General features: G+C 33.7%; 1 pseudogene; it reads left to right on the forward strand.

The window, feature by feature from the left end:
* Window positions 1-823: 823 nt before the first annotated feature.
* Window positions 824-6,441, forward strand: LOC108327186 (subtilisin-like protease Glyma18g48580; annotated as a pseudogene).
* Window positions 6,442-7,504: the final 1,063 nt, after the last annotated feature.

Below are 7,504 nucleotides of genomic sequence, written 5' to 3' on the forward strand. Positions count from 1 at the left end.
TTTCAATTGTTATAATTTTTTTTTTCAAATTAAAAAAATACATCTTAAAATATCTTTCAACAAATTTAAAATAAATAAAAATTATATTTGCTAAGCCTTTATTAAATAAAAGATAAAGAAATAGAAAAGGGAAAGAAGAAAAATATGCGAAAAATATAATAAAAATAAAGATTGTTTAATTAAAGAAATCAAAAATTGAAAAAAAAAAGATGATATAAATGCTGTAACGGTTGCAATATAAAAAAATAAAAATTGAAAAAAAAAATAATAACTTCATTTATCATAAGCATAACATAATTTGGTACAAAGTTTGATGGAACAGATTATAAGCTTCCGAAATCGACTTTGGTTAAATTGGTTACACATCAAGAAAAATCGATTATCTCTTTTTCATTTTCAACCTCATCACAATTTGTTTCTATGCTCAGAAGACATAATTCTTGTTGATTTTTGTTTTCTTAAAGTTTGTCTGTCTTGTCTACTAAGACCTACTTTCCTACCACTACTGTTTTCTTTTTATCTTGTCCATTTTGATGTTCAAGGAACGTGGATTACTTGATCATTTAGTTGACCAAGAAAGAAAAATCTTGGTGTCATACAAAACATTTATTATTCGGAAAATGTTTTTTTAATAATTTTTTTAATAACTTTTTTATAATCATTAATTAGATTAATTAGATAATTTATGATTAATCTATTTTAAATATACGGATTAATAAAATAATAACTATTAATTTATTATTAAAAAATAGTTAAAAAAATTGACATGATCGTTGTTACTGTTTTTATGTTGATATATAATACGAGGAAGATTATTTGACAAATGAATGGTTGTTTCATAAAACTGATAGGAGCAAGATTCTTCGACAAAGTTTTCGAGGCATATAACGGCCAACTTGTTGCCCAGCTGCAAACAGCGCGTGACTTCGTGGGACATGGGACCCACACTTTATCAACAGCTGGGGGCAATTTCGTCCCAGGCGCCAGTGTATTTGCGGTGGGTAATGCACCGCAAAGGGTGGGTCCCCGAAAGCACGAGTTGCAGCGTACAAAGTGTGTTGGGATCTGACGGACGCAGCCGATTGTTACGGCGCGGACATGTTGGCTGCTATCGACCAAGCCATCGACGACGGTGTCGATCTCATCGATCTTTCAATTGGTGGGTTTCACGATGTCAGCCCGGAAGGAATACTCACTGACGAGGTTTCCATGGGAGCCTTTCATGCTATTTTTAGAAACATACTTCTTTTAGTTGCTTCTGCTGGAAACGATGGACCAATACCTGGTTCTGTGGTGAACGTTGCACCTTGGGTCTTCACCATAGACAGAGACTTTAGCAGTACCTTAACCATCAACAACAATCAACAAATCGAGGTATATGCTATTTACAACCTAAAACTACCTTTAACACCTCAACTATCTCTTTAAAATATTAATCTTACATTAACATACTTTTACATTTATTTCACATAAAAAATAAAATAAAAAAAAACAATATCAAATAAATATAAATATAAAAGAATGATCTTTAACTTTAAATGTAAATTTTGTTATGGAAATTAATAACAAGATCAAGCAAATAGAAATAAATACAATTGTATCATACGTGCAGGGAGCGAGTTTTTTATGTAGATTTGCCACCGAATCAGGCCTTTTCGCTGATCCTCTCCAATGCTAAACACCCTCCTGCGGAAAGATAATATCTGTTGCGGAGGGTCAGGAGGCTGTATCTGCATGTGCAAAGGGAATGGTTGTTAGAAATCAACCGCAACAGGGAACTACACTTGCTTGGTGAGTAAGTTTAATGCAAATTCTAAGAGAATACAGAAATTCATAAGATAAGAGTAATAAAATGTAATAAAAATTTTAGAATACTGTAGAAAAGCTTAAGATAAAAAGAAAAAAAATCAAAAATATTTTACATAAATAAAATCTAGGACATTCCATATAAATTGTGGTTAGCATGGCTATTGGTATATAAATATCCATGAACTCTACCATTTGATGTAAGAAACCAATATCTATTACAACTAAAGACAACTACAACACTTCTTCTAACTACTATTTTCACATTCTATTATCTCCACATTTTCTCTATATTTTCTCTATCTCATCAACTATTCCTTTCACAACCTAAAAATATTAACAGTGATATCAAAGCTACGTTCGGTTTCAACTACCTTAAACAAAACTATAACTCCATTTTGTACTACCTCCAAAATATTTCCTCAACTCATGGCTTCTACCAATCAAACATCATCAATTCCAGCACCTATTTTCAAAGGAGAAAATTATGATTTTTGGAGTGTCAAAATGAAGACACTCTTCCGCTCTCAAGATTTATGGGACATCATAGAAGAAGGATTCACTATTATAGAAGACACCTCCACTTTTACTGCAGCTCAAAAGAAAGAGTTGAAGGAAAAGAGGAAGAGGGATTCAAGGGCTTTATTTGTTCTTCAACAAACAGTTGATGACACAATTTTTCTAAGGATAATTGGTGCCACCAGTGCAAAGCAAGCTTGAAACATAATACAAGAGGAGTTTCAAGGAAGCGATGAGGTACGCAATGTTAAATTCCATTCTCTAAGACGAGAGTTTGAATTAATAAGAATGAAAGAATCTAAGACCATTAAAGACTATTATTCTAAAATAAAAGAAATAGTTAGTCAGATGAGAGCCTATGGGGAAAATATTCTTGACAAAAAAATCGTTGAAAAAATTTTAATTTCTATTCCCTAAAAATATGATGCAATCGCAACTGCGATTGAACAAACAAAAGATTTGACTACATTGTAAGTAACACGACTAATGGGCTCTCTTGAAGCTTATGAACAAAGATTGAAAAGACATGAAGAAAACTCCGTTGAAAATGCCTTTTAATCAAAACTAAAATTATGGTATCAGAATAAAAAATATGAAGGAAATAAAAGTAGAGAAGAAATTTCTAGAAATAAAGAAAATCCTAGAAGCTTCTCTATGACTCGTCAAGGAAAATACCCTCCATGTGGCATATGTAAAAAGACAAGTGACTTGGAAAAAGATTGTTGGCATCATGGAAAACCTCAATGCAAATATTGCAAGAAATTTGGTCACGTAGAGAAGTATTGTCGTAATAAAAATAACGCAAACTTTGAGGAAGAAGATAATCAGGAGAAACTCTTATTTTATGCCAATCAAGAATCTCCTAGTGGAGAAGGGAGTTGGTACGTGGATAGTGGATGCAGCAATCACATGACAAAAGATCAAAGCATCTTCAAAGACATTGATAAATTTGTCAATGTCAAAGTTTGACTAGGAAATGACACCACAATGGAGTCTCGAGGCAAAAGAACTGTCATGGTGGAGATAAAGAAAGGTACGAAATTCATCAAAGACGTTTTACTAGTCCAAATCTTAAAGAGAATCTTTTAAGTATTGGCCAAATGATGGAGAATGGATATTCTCTTCATTTTGAGAAAGACACATGCAAAATTTATGACAGTAAAATGATAGAAATTGGCCAAGTAAAAAACGAAGAAGAGATTTATGTTGAATAACCACAAGGCTTCATCAACAAAGGCAATGAAGACAAAGTACTAAGACTTAAAAAAGCATTACATGGCTTGAAGCAAGCTCCCCGAGCATGATATAACAAGATTGATAAATACTACATATCGATCAAGGATTCATGAGGAGCAAAAGTGAGCCCACACTATATATTAAGGCACAAGGTCAATACCATCTCATTGTCTCTTTATATGTCGATGATCTTATCTATATAGGAAACAATATAGAGATGATGAAAGAATTTAAAGAAGACATGATGAAGACATTTGAAATGACCAACCTTGGCTTGATGAACTATTTCCTCGGTATAGAGGTGAAACAACAAAAATAAGGTATATTTATCTCTCAAAAGAAATATATTGAAGCTCTCCTAAAGAAGTTCAAGATGAATAATTGTAAACTTGTCGTTACTCCGTTGTTGGTAAACAAGAAGCTACAAAAAGATGATGGAGCACAAGAGATAGATGCATCATGCTACAAAAGCTTAATTGGAAGTCTCTTGTATCTCACAGTCACACGACCAGACATTATGTATGCTACAAGTCTTCTATCAAGATTCATGCAAAGGCCAAGTCAGATACATTATGGAGTAGGAAAAAGAATTTTAAGATATCTAGAAGGCACAAAGGAGTTTGGTATATGGTACAAAACCATGACTAACTCAAAGATGATTGGCTACACAAATAGTGATTGGACAGGATCAATGGACGACATGAAGAGTACGTCAGGATATGCTTTCTCACTAGGATCGGGTATTTTATCTTGGGCATCAAAGAAGCAAGCAATCGTGGCACAATCAATAGCAGAAGCAGAGTATGTAGCAGTTTTTGAAACCACGAGTCAAGCAATATGGCTACGAATAATACTTGAAGAAATGGGTGAACCACAAGATGGACCGACTATTATCTATTGCGACAACAAATCGGCAATAGCAATAGCAAAAAATCCAGTACATCATCAAAGAAAAAAACATTTAGCCATTAAATATCATTTCATTTGAGATGAAGAGACAACTAAATAAATTCGACTCGAGTACTGTTCAAAAGAAGACCAAATTGCAAATATCTTTACGAAGGCATTACCACGACCAAGATTTGAACTACTACGCACTATGTTGGGAGTTACTGAATTTTCATTAAGGAGGAATATTAAAATTTAATGCAAATTCTAGAAGAATATAGAAAGTCCTAAGATAAAAGTACTAAAATGTAATAAAAAAATTAGAATATTGTAGAAAAGCTTAAGATAGAAAGAAAAAATTAAGAATATTCTACATAGATAAAATCTAGGACATTCCACATAAATTGTGGTTAGCATGTCTATGGATATATAAATATCCATGAACTCTACCATTTGATGTAAGAAACCAATATCTACTACAACTAAAGACAACTACGACACTTCTTCCAACTACTACTTTCACATTCCACTATCTCCACATTTTCTCTACATTCAATTATCTCTACATTTTTTCTATCCCATCAACTATTCCTTTCACAACCTCAAAATACTAACAGAGTACAATATTGATATAGTTATGTTTCACTATGATTAGATTGACGTATATAGTATCCTCGTTGGTTGGATATACTCATGTTTCTCAATATATCCTTCCCCCGCACACCTTTTAAAAATTCTATACCGTTTCCAAATTATATGCTACAAAACAAAAAAAAGTGATCCATTTTTCATACATGCACTCATCTATATTTCACAGGGATCCTTTTAAATCAGGTGCTACCATAAGAATGTCCTTGGCAAGAACATTATTTGGAAGAAAGCCAGCTCTAGCTATGGCTTCATTCTCATCTAGGGGACCCAATAAGTTACAGCCAGCAATTCTCAAGGTGCGGTGCACATCCACACCAATTAACTATTAATTACCATTTGATTAACTAGTATCGTCAACTATATATATATATATATATATATATATATATATATATATATATATATATATATATATATATATATATATATATATATATATGTGTGTGTGTGTGTGTATATACTGAATGTGATTCTTTATTTCAGCCAGACGTGACTGCGCCTGGTGTGAACATACTTGCTGCCTACTCGGAATTCGCAAGTGCATCTGACTTGCCTATAGACCGTCGTCATAATTTTAAATTCAATGTAATGCAAGGAACTTCCATGTCTTGCCCTCATGTTACTGGCATCGCTGGACTTATCAAAACATGTTATCCTAGTTGAAGCCTTGCTGCTATAAAGTCAGCAATCATGACCACACTATAAATTATAATTACATGTCTGAAATTAACTTTTATTCATTAAATCGTTCTCTCAATTGAAAAACTATGAACTGTGTTTCACTCGTGCATATTGCAGCAACCACACGTGACAACACTAATAGACCAATACATGACGGGTTTGTTGGAAAACTTGCAACTCCCTTTGCTTATGGTTCAGGACATGTTCAACCTGACCTTGCCATACATCCCGACCTCGTTTACGATCAAGGCCTCACTGATTACTTGAACTTCTTATGTGCTTATGGATACAACCAACAGCTCATTTCTGCTCTCAACTTCAACCGAACTTTCATTTGTTCAGGCACTCACAGTGTAACAGATTTGAACTACCCTTCGATCACATTGCCAAATCTAGGCTTAAAAGCCGTAACCATTACTCGCACAATAACGAATGTTGGAACACCAAGCACATACACTGCAACTGCCCAATTACCTGGATATAACATTTTCGTTGTGCTAAATTCCTTGACTTTCAATAAAATTGGTGAAAAGAAGACATTCAAGGTGACTGTGTAGGCAAGCAGTGTAACTAAGCGGAGAACTTATCAATTTGGAGAATTGCGATGGACAGATGGAAAACATATAGTAAGGAGTCCTATTATAGTAAAGCACAGATGAAAAAATCTTCAATGGAGTTGGTTGAGTTGAGATCCTTGCTTCATAGTTTATTATGTTTAAATTGAAGTTTCACTTTGGCTAGGATCTCATGGAATAATAAATGTTTGTGTTTCGTTTTGGGTGTTTATGGTATATGTCACTGGGTAATGTATTGCATTTTAACCTAAAGCTTATAAACTTTCTAATCTTGGTGTTGCAGATTCAAAAATTTAAGTGAAAGTGTTATTGTGATATTCTAATCAGAGATCCTTCCTTTTCTCAGGGGCGTATATGTGAATATGCGATGCCAAAAAGAAACAAAAAATTCCAAAATTTATAAGATTAAAGTACCTTTAAGGTTGCTATCCATTTATTTAGCCTTTGCTTCCCACTTATGTTTCAATGCTGATTTTTTTAGTTTTCAATGAGAAATAACCATAAAATTGGATTGGTTTTAGTTGGTATGTTGTTACTTTGTTTATGTTTTTGGTAGATTCACTACTACAAAAAATGCTTTTGACGTATGTTATTTTCGACATTTCACGTCCAATCCAAATCTGACGTCTTATTGGGAGATGTCAATTTTGACGTCGGATCCCCTTACCGGACGTCAATTGTGACGTCGGACCCCCCTAAACCGACGTCCAATTCTTTTTAAAAAAAATCATTTTTTTACAATATTACCACACTTGAAATACAGAAAAACATTCCAGCACATCATAAAACTATATATATTATAAGTTTCAAGCAATGGAGAATGACCACTCAACGCCATCGCCATCGCCGAGATTCGTCAACTCGTGCAAAAAACTGCATCATAAGCCAAAATTAATCGGTGCAAACGAAATTTAATTGGTGAAAACTAAAGTTAATCGGTGCAAAATAAGCTACCTCGAAGAAAAATCAATCACACATACCTTGCAACAGCAATGACGAATGCGAACAAAACGAAAACCCAAACGAAAATACGAAAGAAAGTGAGGCTGACATTCTGCGTTTTTGGGGTTTAGAAGGGAATTTGACGTCAGCCCCCTTCACCACTAACGTCTAATTGCTAAAACAAATCCATTTTGGCGCTACTTTGG

This window comes from Vigna angularis, chromosome 2, assembly GCF_016808095.1.
Source record: "Vigna angularis cultivar LongXiaoDou No.4 chromosome 2, ASM1680809v1, whole genome shotgun sequence".
Taxonomy (NCBI): domain Eukaryota; kingdom Viridiplantae; phylum Streptophyta; class Magnoliopsida; order Fabales; family Fabaceae; genus Vigna; species Vigna angularis.